At 38.5% G+C, this 14,885-nt stretch overlaps 1 pseudogene; it reads right to left on the reverse strand.

The window, feature by feature from the left end:
• The window catches only part of LOC121327374, a 144,362-nt pseudogene that overhangs the window by 8,833 nt on the left and 120,644 nt on the right, over positions 1-14,885 (reverse strand).

Below are 14,885 nucleotides of genomic sequence, written 5' to 3' on the forward strand. Positions count from 1 at the left end.
GGCATGGGACTGTTTGTACTGTAATTAGTCAAATGTAGCAATCCAGAACATGGTGCATACAATATATTGTGACTGTATGCTCTGTCACTGTGACATGTTGATGATGAATGATAGTTGTGTTATCTAGGCTGAACACCATCAGATGGTTGGTCACATCAGGTTTTGTAGTTAACCAACATGGATTCAGGGTACAGTACAGAGGATGATTGATTGGAAAAAATAAACATTGTTCAGATTCCTACAACATCAAGTATAACATAAAACAGACAAGGGTTGGACCGGCCAGAATGAAATAATCAGATATGCGTCACACGTGTTTAACCGTCACTGAAGTCAACATTTCATAGGGTTGGATATGTGAGTGCAGACTGTATACAGCAAATTACAGCACCGCCCTCTTGTGGAAGAATTGAAAACTTACAATCCTGAAAATATAGAAAAAAAAATAGTATCTTCTTGATATAGGGTCATAATTACCAAGGTATTTGTCCAAAATTCAACTTGTTTTTGTGAAAAAAGGAACTGGTAATGTTACATCATTAGTCATACAAAACTAAGCCGTGCTTTTGATTATTGTAGCCCTAAAAGTTGTTTGTTACTTTCAGAAATGAGGTTCAAATTGCATTTTGGTATTAATTAATTGATAAATGTGGCCCCTAGGACCCTATTCACAAAGAGTCGTAAGTTATTTAAATAATGTTTGTATGAATATAATAAAGGTTGATGCTCATGTTGTTAAAGAAACCAGCAACAGCCACAGTTTCAGGAACATCAGTATTTAAACTAAACACAATTACAGTGGGAGGTTTTGTGAATATCAGTATTTAAACTAAACACAATTACAGTGGGAGGTTTCTCCCACTGTAAGGCTGATATCATTCACTGTTATAATTACAGTAAACAGCAACACAAGTCTTTTTATCTTTTATTAATTGATTAGGTACTGTAGGACCTGGTCATCGGCTTCATTGCTGGAACAGAAATCTGGACTGGAGGAGATACATTTTCTTCCCCTGCTTCAGGGCATGCAAAATAAAACAGAGCCTTGTTCAAGGATATACACCCAGCTAAAAGTTCATTGTGTGTGTGCCCAGTAAACAGATTAACTTCAAGTGTAAAAAAGTATCAACTAATGATTAACTGGTTTAGCTTTGCAAATGTTGCCAATTAGCTTCTCTTTTGAAGTGATTTTTTTCTGTCAACACAAAACACACTGGGCCAGATCTTTGAAAGGTTTGCGCACCGCGCAGAGGGGTATGCGCGTCGCAAATGGCCATTGTGTCGAAATTGTGCCAAGTTGCCATATTCGAAATGTCCTTTTGCACGTCACAATCCATTCTGCGCTGTGCAGAAATAAAATGTATGCATCATGCAATATGGGGGGAGTAGCCGACAATACGTGTGATCCTGGTATATTCGAAGGTATGCGCCAAGCACAAAACCAGGTTTGTGACATGCAGAATAAGGATTGTAAAAGGATTGCGTTAACTCCGCGCACACTACCATTCCAGCACTGACTACAAACAGGCAACAATGGGAAACGTGGGTAGCGTGCAGCGTGTCCAACGACATGTGGATATGAATGATGCAAGACACACTCAGCAACAGCAACCCCGACATAGGCGAAGATATGCTGAAAGGATGCACTGGCCTCGGCACACACACGAGGAGCTCAGCAATGAACAAATCGTGTCCAGGTATCATCTCGACTCATCTATGCCACATGCTGCATGATGACCTGGCCAGAACAAACCTGCGCAGTCATGCCTTGTCTGAGCAATTGGTAGTGTCTGTCTTTATGTGTATCTAGCCCTACTAGCCCTTCTAGACTATGCAATATCTTCCTATTTTTATTTTTGGTTGATCAACAGTCAATACCAGGATATATATATATATATTCTCCTTGTAGTCAAATTGAGATTGAAACCTCTTTTACAAGTGAGACATAGCCAAGCAGGCAGCAGCAAGTCAATTGGACAACAAGAAGAAGTACACAATACACAAAAGTATGTAACTCGACTACTTAAAACAAATACAACTCTCAGTCACGAAATCATGAAGTTTACTCTTAAATTGCAATAAAGACATCTGGGTCTGCAACTTTAGTTTGGACTGGAACTCATTGCATGACCATGGGGCATAATAAGCAAAGGATCCTCTACCAGCCTCAGTACGCACATTTGGGATTTTAAAATGCAAAAAAGAATGAGATCTGAAGCTACAGTTACTATGGGAAGCTATAAGGTTTTCGATTAAATAAGTATATTCATATACTTTATATTGAATAGCCTTATATACCAGAATATACCAGAATATACCAGTGCTTCAAGCTGCAAAAGCCAAAGAAGTCCAGCCTACCAAATTATATAATATACAATGATGAGTATTAAATCTTGTATTTGTATTGTACCTCAACACTGCATGATATAGCGAGTCCAGTTTACCTAAAGTTGATGGTGATGCAAACCTATATACTGCATCACTATAGTCAATTTGCAGCAAAAACATACAAGCAATAAGCCTCTTTTTTTGTTTCCATAACATATAAACATGTGCATATCATAGTGACATTTATAGCGTATTCCCATGTCCAACAGACGAGTGTGGAAACATGCACTCACCTCTGTCCAGCACACTGCCTTCCTTCTGTTTCTTTAATGCGGTCCTATTAGTATACGGTAATGTATCTTTAATTAGAAACATGAGATGCAAATGTATTCTAGGTGGACATTCAATATGCACATAATGCAATCAAATTTGAATTGGGCGAAAGCCCTAATTAGTCTGAATATACCAATATCTGCGCGATAATTGCAATGCGCTAGTTCCAATAACTGTGCACCGCTGGCTCAAATAGTGTCAGAGTAACAGTCCACTCTGGAGTTGGGTGCAATAGTACAAATGTACAATAGTGCAGTATCTTTGCTGGGTGTTGTCACACATCTGTAAATTAATTGTATAACTACATCATACACCCAACTTGTGGCCTGTTGCTTTATTAATCTATTCCATAGATTGCTGCGTATTAAGGGTGTAGGGGTGAGCAGCTGCACTTCGGAGAGCCAATCACAGTCAGGGCACTCTTGCTGTGAAAGGCATGCTTATGTTTTCCTAAAGCCAGACGGGTGATATGATCAACCAATCAAAGACCTGCATTTTCTCTGCAGCAGTCCATTCATAAGTTAGCTGAGGTGGGACAAACAGTTCTGTTAACTGTAATTTCTGGCCGTTTATGCAGCTGTCCAGTCTGCTGAATGTCGATGTTGCTAATTGTACAGAGACTGTTCATTTATAGAGAAATCATAGTAGGCTACAATTAACATTTTAGGGGCGTATTTAGAATTAATTATTATTCTTACAGAAAAAAAAAAAAATGTTATAACGAAAAAAATCCATTCTGGCGACACTCAAAACCTTACAAACTGGGCTTAATCATAATGTTCAAATGAGTGAGTAGAATGAATAACATAACGCATTTCTATGTATTGTGTATATAAAAATGCTTGATTGATGTTTACTTTGCAGTTGAATAAACTCTTTACATTTACAAATCAAAGAGTGCTCTACCACAGAAGACTTTGTCATGGCATGATATATATATATGCATAACACTGGCCTGTATGGGAGGGTGGCAAGAAAGAAGCCGTTACTCAAAAAGTACCATCTGAAAGCATGTCTGGAGTTTGCCAGAAAGCATGAGAGTGACCCAGCTGCGATGTGGGACAAGGTTTTGTGGTCAGATGAAACCAAGATAGAGCTTTTTGGCCAAAACTCAAAGCGCTATTTGTGGCGCAAACCTAACACTGCCCATGCCTCAAGACACACCATCCCTACAGTGAAGTATGGTGGTGGCAGCATCATGCTGTGGGGATGCTTCTCATCAGCAGGGACTGGGCATCTTGTTACAATTGAAGGAGGAATGGATGGAACAAAATACAGGAAAATACTGCAAGACAATCTGCTGCAGTCCGCTAAAAAACTGAAGCTTGGGAGGAAATTCACCTTTCAGCAGGACAATGATCCCAAGCACAAGGCCAAAGCAACATTGGAGTGGCTCAAGAACAAAAAGGTTGATGTCCTACAGTGGCCAAGTCAAAGTCCTGATTTCAATCCCATTGAGAATCTGTGGCACTATTTGAAAATTGTGGTCCACAAGAGCCGTCCAACCAACCTGAACAACCTGGAGCAAATCTGCCAAGAAGAATGGGCCAAAATCACTCGGACACTGTGTGCAATGCTTGTAAATACTTACCCCAAAAGACTTAAAGCTGTTATTGCAGCAAAAGGTGGCTCTACCGAGTATTAATGTGTGGGGGTTGAATACTTATGCAAGCAAGATATTTCAGTTTTTTATTTTTCTTAAAAATATTTCCCAACATAAAACCAATGTCACCTTACAATAACTGATTTTGAGTTTTAGTGTTTTAAAATAAAATATCGAACAGAACGAAATTTCAATGTACCATTTGTAATTCTGTAATATGAGAGAATTAGTCAGGGGTCTGAATACTTTTGCAAGGCACTGTATTAAAAAAAAAGAACAGACAGTATCCAAAGCCTTTTTTAAATTTTACTTCAAAAACATACAGCTATGTCGGATCAGGTGGCCTTTAAAGAAACCTATATAGTGTTTCCTCGTGATACAATACTGCCCGTATTCAATAAACAGTGGTGTTATCAGTACATTAATTTGAAAACTCGGTGCCTAGCTGTGGAGCCAATTGTGTATTTGAATGGTCCGTATGTAAGTGTGCACGATGTATTGTGTGGTCTTGTCTGCTGTCATATCGGTACATACTGTGGTGACACCAATGATAGCATCTTGTCAGGGTAATGCCATTACTAAAGGTAACTGTCCCTCATTCTGCATTCTTGCTTGGCTGTTGTGTGCAGTTGCTATATTGGTAGTGAATGCTCAGACAGTTTTGCGAGGCATAAACAGATTTGCGAATTGCTCAAGAAACTGCTATATTCCAATGTCTCGCAACTGCTTTGTGCAGTTTTGGAATATCTCTCATTTTGTGCCAAAGCACTATTTTTTTGCGAGGCACAAATTTAGCTAGGGGATTGGACGAGAAGATTGGGCCCAATTTCTCTTTTTGTTTCCTCTAAAATGTTATTATACCAACAAAAGGAAATCCCCCTTTTCATTTCAGCTTTACTTTCTGCCCTATAAAAGAGTTGTAATATGTAATTTGTACACCTCATACTGCTGTACAGACCAGCAGGAGGGTGGCTATTTGTCTCATGTATGTAGCCAGTCACAACAGCTCAAGTTACAGATGTGGAATTAAACAAACTGGACTGTTAAACAAGTCTGTACTGCAACTATGGAAAATGTAGTAACAAGACACTGATGCTTACAGTCTAGGGTAATATTAAACATAACTGTATGACATGTAAGGTATAAATTGTTCCCTGTGAAGTCCTGGCCATAAAATTCTTCTACTGGTGTATAAGTCATTGCATGATCTGACCCCAACCTATCTGTCCCATCTGATATTCCCTCATTCTCCAAAGTGCACCTTGCGATCATCTACCGGGGGAATGCTACAGATCCCTCGAGCTCAAAACATTCGGCTCGAGAGGGTTCTGAATGTCACAAGTAACGTTGAATCAGCTAGGCTGGTCAGTAAAACATTGAATTCTTTTGTATGAAGAATCTCAGTAGCTAAGGCTCATGGTTCATCAACTGATTCAGATTCAGTTGTATTGTGTCTGCCAACTGATGATGATAAACAAACTACAAGTTAGGTGCCTGCTGATATGAAAAACAGTGAGTTTTGGCCCCCTACTGTATTCTGGATGAATGGCATCCCTTCTAAAATGACCTTGTGTGAGAAGAAAGAAATGTACAGTAACAATGTGTACAGATCCAGAACAATTATACATGGTGCAGAAGTAACCCTGACACATAAAGTAAAACATAATCCTCTTGTTAATTGTGCATGTAATATGTGCCAAAGCAAGTCATCAGTGACTGGGCTCAGACTTTGTCCGGCCTGCAGTCATTTGGCTAAACACTGTAGAATCTTGTTTGAATGCAATGATTCTGTCAGAGTTTCCTTCTCTCATTTAAATGTAAACAAAAAGATATTAAGAGGATTGAATACATGAGTTGTGAAAGGGTCACTTAGTAAAATGGGCACATCTGAGAAAATTAGAATGTGAGGAAGGTGTCCCTACTAAGCATGTACAAGTGTCTTGTAGGTACAAAGTCAAGGCCATGGCAACTCACACCTGTGATGCGAGGCGATGGATTCGAGAGCCTACTGTCGTGTTTGCTGAACCAACCCAAGCTGAACCCGAAACTGAAGTGGAGTCTTGCTGGGAGCGAGCTGAAACCCCGGACATGGATTGGAGGATTTAAAATGAAATGTATCAATGCAATAATATGTGTTATAATCCTTTGTATTGTTTGTATAATCTTTAGTTTGGAAAATTATGTAAGTGTGTAATCAAAAGTAACGCTTAATGCTGTTTTAGTCAGTAATTGTGAAACTTATGTATTTTCTTTATATAAAATCATGCAGTAGAAACTGATATAGTTTGATACAAGTGGCCAGTTTTTAGGCAGTTCCTTATCAAGATGGGCTTGATTCCCAGAATTGAATCCTAAGTCTCTACAGCACCCTTTTTAGCTTAAGAAAATGTTGTTAAATGTTGAAATAAGGTTTAATATGCTTGCTTTTTACTATAAACTATTTGTGCGTGTAAGACCATATGCTTAACACTGCCTGTTATAATAATATACATGAAATTGTTTCTCATCAAGATAAGTTTACATTTAAAATAGTTAGTAATCGTGTGCCATAGGGAATAAACTGTTTGGTTTGACCGAGTTAAAAGATGATGCAACATGAAGAGATGTTATTTGAAATATAAAATAAGAAGCTTAAACAAATAATAAAAAAGTAATTTTAAAAGTAGAGGATAGGTTTTGAAGAAGGTAAAACTTTATATCTTGCTGTGAACCTGTCTTAAAAGTCATGCCTGAAAGGGAAGGGATAGTTGGCACGAAGAGTGGAGTTCTCTTATCAATCACCGTCAAGGTTAGAGTGTCTTCTCACCATAGAAGAATTGGAAAAAACCTTGATTATCGCTGGAAATTGGAAAGCTAAGTGCACAGCTAGCAAACCGGTTTTAGCTGGTTTTTGTGCAGCTAACAAAAATAGGAGGTCGTCCGCAGTTCAGCTGAGTTCATGCTGTTAAGAAACTCATAGGACAGAGACATTACAATCTTACACTTAAATAAAAAACAAATAGATTATCCATGAAGAGAAACTCTATATTAGAAAAACATAAGATGGAAGTTCCCTATAATATCTGTTAAGCACACGCCTGTAAAGAGAGAAGGAAAACTAATTTGAAGAATAGAATGGCATGAGGGAATATATACTTAGATATTAATACATATAATCAATATAATCATAACTAATAGTGTTGTATATATTTTAAACAACACCCATATATTCAAAATAATATTATTCTCTTTGTCTGCACATATGAAATAAAGGAACAGCAAGGGTCCTGTGGGGACAATAAGAGTCCAGTGAACTATGTTTCACCTAGCTTTTTAGATAGAGGAGGGGTCGAGAGATGAGCTGGTGAGATCATGATCGGATGTGTGGACCAGGTGTTACATTTTAATTAATTGTTGGCACAAGGCTGTAAATTTTTAGGCTGTTGTGTGCCAAAGAGATAAGATTGGATTTGATAAAGATTCTCCATGTATTCCTATGGAGACAAATCCTATAAAACCTCACACCTTTCGTAAAGGGGTACCACAATCAAGACAGCTTGGCAGAGTGACGTGGTCCATCATTTGCAGATCTCCACAAGACAATCCTGATTCCTTTGTTCACGCTACTTTTCCTTATAATAGGAGGTAAGCATATTATCTACAATATTATATCTCACATGTATTGGTTGTATTGCTATAAGGTATTGAAACTATGTTTTAGTTTTTGAGAGACTGTTATATTGAATGAACTGAAATATAGAAGTGGGTGCTTTCTTTTTTAGACCGTCTGTATAGCTGGCCCGGTGGCTGCACAAATACGTCTATGAGGTCATTGGCGTGTGTATAGCTGGCCCGGTGGCTGCACAAATACGTCTAAGTGTATGAGGTCATTGGCGTGTGTATAGCTGGCCCGGTGGCTACACTGATACACGGAGATGTATCATGCCAATTGAAGTATTAATGCTGAACTTGCAACTAACTTAGAAACGTTAATTGTTGTTGCATGTTTATGGATTTTGGTGGTATTCACGAACTACCTTTCCAATATTAAAGCATTTTAATAAAGCGAAGGAGCATTGCTCTGATTCGTAAAACTTCAAATGAACGAGTCTTGAGTGTTTTTCTTGATTAAATAGGGGTTATATGGACATACATACAAGCTCGTCCAGTGCTCGAACATAAACCACTAGGAGTTTATAACATCTCTGTCCTCCTAACGTCTCCCCTGAGTTAAGAGTGTGTGCAGAGTGAACAGAAAATAAATAAGACCGAATAAAAAGAGTACGTGAAAATCTGCAAACGCAGCAGACGTGACAGGCTGTTATGCCCCAAAAGCCTGGAATGCCCTCTCAGACGAAATCCGACATGCAACTTTTGGTCGGCTACTGAAATCCCATCTGTTCAGAGCTGCCTTTAACTGTTAGAACTGTCCCATGTTCTTTTTATGTGAAGTGCTCTGTGATGTGAACAGACGAAGGGCACTATACAAATGCTAGATAGATAGGTCACTCTATTGCACTTATGTGCCATGCTGGTCTAGGGAATGAAGAAAGGATCTGCTGCTGAGCTAGTTTCAATCACACTACTCCCACTCCCTACAACAGCGCAATGCTTTCATTCTGCAATATTCTGTTACTATGCAAACATTGTTTTAGCCATTCATTTATTTTGCAGCAGTAAAATCCCAGCCAAGCCATGTAAACATTAGGGTTTAAGCCCACACTTTTTTACCCTAGGCCCCCCTGTTCAGCTGCATTAGGCACTATGGCCCACTATTAGCATGCCATAAGAAAATTGACAGGTGAAAAGCATTTCTTAAGCCTGTAACACTGTAAATAAACTTCATCTAAGCTTTCTATTTTGAATCTTATTTTTGTCTTCATTTGTATTTTATCGTTGTTTTTATTTATTCTTATTTGGGAACCTTTGCTCTAAACCATGCAGCTTTACTGCTAAACTGGTAATTATAGCCATAATATATGTACAGCCTTGGATGCCCTTTTCATTACAACTGAATTAGACGCTACAGACGTCTAACAGTCAGTGCATGTACAGTACCTCCACCAGCAAAGCTCATAACATCGGTCCTTTCTGAAACCACACAGATAGAAGGAACATTAAACAATAATATTACTGCTGGAGATTTAATGCAGTAGACACAATTATTTATTTTTTGTTTGTTTTAATTCCAAAGCTTGAAACAATGTCCTTCAGCTTATGTTTACTACTACTGTCCACATGTAAATAACCACCGTGCTGCTGCTTTACTATTCTCAATTGGCCAGAATCGAAAAAAAACAAAGAAAAGCAAGGTCCAACAAACCTTTGGACCTAGTTGCAATTCAACTTCTATACTGTTCTCTAAGTGTATCTTTCCCCTAAAACAGCTGTACAACAAACAAAAAAGACCATCTGTATGCAGCGCTCCATGTGTGACACTATGTTTATCAATGTTTACATAAATGTACGGTACATGTTAACAGCACCATTAAAACTATGTACTACCATTATCAGGAAGCGTTTAGTTTCCCTGAAATGGCACTGTATCATCTGCACACACTCGTTTTCAATCACAGAGCCCAGAACAGGAAGCACAGTACAGCAATGCCTGACCTTTGGTTTTACAGCAATGTAACAACTAACTTTCTATGGGAAACACAGAGGCAATGCTTCATTTCAAGTATTCACCTATGTGTCCCGGTAATCATCTGGTAATTAGTTTTACAAAAATTAAGGCTGAGACTGAAAAATATACTGGCTGGGTTTAGTCAAGGTAAAACAGAATGCTATTCTGAGGTTCGTTCACTTACTTGGTGTTATGTGATGCACTGCCTGTCCAGATTCTTTTCACTGTTGGTGAGATGAGATGAGGTAAAAGCACTATAAGCACTGTGTTTTTGGATGGTACGGTAGTGTTTTTCATATAGGAATGGATTTACTCTTGCCAAGTTTATTCCAGTAGTTTGTAGGGGGAAGGATTACTGCCAAATAGAAGTCAAAATGAGAATGAAAAGCAGTGGGACCAGTTACTCAAAATTCAAACTGCTGCTTCAAGACCATTTGGTAAAGATGAGTTTTACTAAAGGTCTTTGATCCACAAGAATACGATGCTGGTAAGTTCACTGCACCTTCCAGGTTGAATGCAGTGGTTGTGCTGATGGACACTTTGGTAGCACTTTAGATTACAGAGGCATTATCGTGTAATTACATAGTAATAACACACTAACTACCAATGCCTGATGCTCTTACATGGTAATTACCAATTGAATAGGTGAGTATTATGCGTTACCATGTAATTAAATCCAAAAACAAGATTATATTTAATGTAGTTACAAAGTAGTTATCCTGTAAAGAGACAAGAACCAATGTAGTTACCCAGTTATTACAGTAATTACATTACTATCCACGTGCTACCAAAACTTATTATACCATAGAATATTGCACCATAGTACAGCACAGTATAAACGAAAGGATGCAGAAAGCAATGTTATCATTTTGTTTTTTATAATACAGGATGTGGAAAATCAATTTGCATCAGTAACCTGTTTGTGTTTTTTATTGTTCTCACAGTTTACTGGAAGAAACAAAAACAAAACAAAAGCAGATGTTAATTGTCTGTTACGATAAATAACACTAGACAGTTTGATTATTTCCACATTTGTCACGCAAAATTCAAGATGATAAAATGCAGATGTTGACAGGAAGATTTTGCAGCACTTAGTAAAAAGGTGCGAGCGAATCCTGGTAAATAAGAATTGAGGAACAGATATTACACACCATACAGGCATCTACAGTACAGATAAGATGCACAACATGTAATAATATATGTAAATCCTGCCCTGGTTTTCTATGAACAAAACAATACTGTTCTCTTTAATACTATTCAACTGATTTATGAGTGATGCCAAATCCTTTATGTCCATGAGCAAATGGACCAACCTAATGCTCCTCCTTAGAATGCTAGTCAGGAGCCATAGTTACAAGACTTGTGTTTCGCCTTATAACGAGAATGAATGTAATAGTGGAATGGCATTATGGGGAAATGGGAGCGTAACCATGCCACCTTACAACTGGTTCTGGGGAGGGGGAGGGGGTTACTATCATTTGTAATGCTTTTAAACATAATGTATAAAACACACATTTTTGCCTTCTGATTTAATTGTTTTTGTATTTCTCATTTTTAATCAATTCAATTTAGCTCTACAGTGCCACAGAATGCCACTTAAGATGGGTTTATCTCTGGTCAAGACTTACTGATACTCAAAGGCGGCAGAAGAATGCCGAGTGAATAAGCTGTCTGTTAGGATAATTGCATACTTCATTATCCTGTGACAGACAGCTTTCTCACTCTCTGCAATAGTGAAAATACAAACAAATGCTTTGTCCACTCCTCTACAAAGACTATAGAACTCTTATTTATCTGTTAGTGTGTCTGCATCTCTTGTTTATTACCGCTTAATAACACACCCAGTTGGGTCTTGTTTGCTTATGGGCTTAACTAATGCCACTGACATCTACATCAAAACAGGACCTGAATAGACAGCTGTGGCCATAACTCTTCTGTGTGGACAAATAGCTTACATACTAGGCCAAAGGTGTTTATGTGGCTCTAATTGATAATACAAAATATCCTCTAGAAAGGCAATTGCCTGGAACACAATGAACATTATGTTCTAATATGTTTATGTCTGTCTTGGGGTGTCTGTATAAAAATGGTCCTGTCTTATGGACTCATTTCTGGATTAGTTTAAGCCTGGCCTGTTTCTGAAATGTCTCTGCAGTATGTATTGGCCTTGTAGCTTATTGGGGGGGGATAGCCATTTCCTAACTGGATGATGTAAACAGCTAATTTATTGGGTTATTACGAGAAGCCTGTTATTTATATTTACTGTCTGTTATTAGAATAGTTAAGCAAAGGAACTATATGGAAACCATTGGTTTGTTGTTTTACACTTTACCTTCATTCTTGCAAAGGTAAACAAGAGCAAAATGCATGCTGTTAAGGCTATAGTAAGGCTTTCATTGAATGCATACCCCCCGAATAGCTGCTACAGTGCATGTAAAGTCACCTTGCAAAGACTGAAACTACTACCTGACAATGACAGCCCCCGGCTGATTGAGAATGTTTTTCAGGTAAGTTGGAGTATAACAGCTGTCTAGACAAAGCATCCATTACAAGATAACCTTTCAAGAAAAGGCAAGTCTAGTTTAATAGGATTTTCTTACAACTGGAACCCAGGGTGACTGTTTCCATCAACAGCACCATAACCAAACCATTATGTTACAAAAAAAAAAAAAGTTCTAGAACAGGCCATGCAAAGTGTTTGTGCTTCTGAGGCTCTTCAGTTCATGGATAAACATCAGTAAAAAGTCAGCATCTACATTATACACATATATGCATCTCTATGTATATCAGGTCTGTCGTATCAGGCTCTAGTCACAAAACTTTCGTTTTGATAAACAAAATATTTATGAAACTGTTCTAGGTGGTTGTTCAACAACAGCAGTTTCAAGAATATGATTTATCCTAATCATTTTGATAACAACGAGACTTTGGTTTCCTCCAATTACCCTTGGCACTCTCCCTGAAAACATTCCTCCTGTTCTTTTAGTATAGTGCTGCAGAGTTCCTTTTATCATTGCTACTGCTATCTAGTTGTGTCTAAAAGGCTGTCAAGTGGGAGACATTCTGTTTTTGTCAGTCTATTCTCAGACTCTTTTTCTGGCATGCTGTAACCAAGGATTAGTTGATGATACATAATGCGTTTTTTTCATGTGGGTAGATATGGGGGGGGGGGGGGGGGGGGGGGGGAATACACAGGTCTAGTCAGGTTTGTACAGACACACAGTTCATTTTACAGACACATAACTCTTGAGTGTGGTGTGTCTCTTACAATCACAGTAAAACCTATCAAATTACAGGGTGGCTGTGGAGAGATAGCAGTGGTCCATTTAAAAACAGGAAGCTCAATCAAAGTTGTAGACATTGTTTTTGTTCACAGACACGTTTTCTAGTTTCTTTTGCATGTGTGTGCCTTTAGCTCGTCCCCCTGTCTTGTCTTTTTACAGTGGCTGGGTCTACCTCCTCCGCTTGCTCTTGAATGCCTGCTGCCCTGGCTGTGATACCCCAACGGCTCAAGCTGCATCACACTCTGTTATTACCTCGTCCTTCGTCCCTCCCACTGGGGCGCACTGCTGTTCCCCTGGCACTCATTTCCACCTGTATACATCACAGCTTGAAGAGCACAAGACTTGCTTTGACTCTAATTTTGGTTTCACTTCACTTGTGGCTTCTCGTAATGCCTGTCTGAGGACACTTTGTCTCTTATCATGCCACAGCCTATATGAGAAGGATCCAGCCCAGCAAAAGCTTTTCCTCAAAATAGGAAGCATATGTAATCAGTAGTCTTGCCTGTCATACCTATTAATTGTTGACATTATCAAATAAGGAGATTACAATCAACACACTTTGATATTGTGTATCTTAAATGTGTAATTTGAGCACCAAACACCTCAGAGGTAAAATTACTTATTGTTAGATTCCAAATGTACCAACATTTCCTTCAGTACACACTAATTACCAGGATCCCTCTGTTTTGAATTCTGTTCTGAAAAACCACTGACAGGCATACATAGCCTTGGAGATCTCTCTCCTTCGCTTCAGCTTCTCCCCTCTTGAGTATGACCAAGTTTCCATGGAAACAGGGTTAGGGTCAAAGTACCGACATGTGTAACTCGTATAATTGAACAGGGAGAAAAGGAGGAATATAATACAGCTGTGGCCAAAAGTTTAGCATCACCTAGAATTTTAGGATTGAAAGAATTCTTTTTTATCTAGCCAACCTAGAGTGATGATTTTTGGTTGCCCATTGCCAGTATGTGAATAACATATGCTTAATTAGCAGCGATATAGTTGTGTATTTGAGGCCTCAGCTCATTAACCCTTTGCTGCCCAGTGTCCAATATATTTGAGATTGAGAAACTTGTTATTAAATACTATTGCAACATACCCAGGGCAGTAAATGGTTAATACCACATTGTATCACTTAGTGGTGTTAACTTTCATAGTTAAGCAACTATGTAAAATGGGTTAGAACAGCACCCCTATGGACATTTTTATAGTGCCATTGTGTTCCCCATGGCATGTTCTGTGTCAGGACCAATACTCAGCAATCGACCCCAGCAAGCATGTGTGGATATACCCCAAGTGACTAAGCCAACCCTCCTTTAAATGTTTCACTTGCTTTTCTCCATTTCACCACACCTCCAGCTTGAAGCATAAAGGGTCGTACACACTGGACATGGTGCAGCGCGGGCAGCAAGCAGATTTTTTTTCAGCCCTCGAAAGAGACTGGCTGTTTGTTTAAGGTAATCACACAAAACTTTTTGCAACTTGTAAAAAAAAAGAAAAAAACACACACACCCTAAAGCTAATGAAAAAAAGAAAACTAAAGGAAGACAAAAGTTTTTGTGTTAATCATTTATTAAGAGAATCAAAGGAAGAAAAATATGTGTCAATATTTTGTTTGTTAATAATCTTCGTTGTTTACTGCCTAAGCATGTATTAGTTGCTGTGATTATTTTATTGTTGTTGTGGGGGGGGGGGGGGGTTGTTTTTGCCCCGCAGGGTGACCTGCTGCCT

Source organism: Polyodon spathula, chromosome 2 (genome assembly GCF_017654505.1).
Source record: "Polyodon spathula isolate WHYD16114869_AA chromosome 2, ASM1765450v1, whole genome shotgun sequence".
NCBI classification, from domain to species: Eukaryota; Metazoa; Chordata; class Actinopteri; order Acipenseriformes; family Polyodontidae; genus Polyodon; species Polyodon spathula.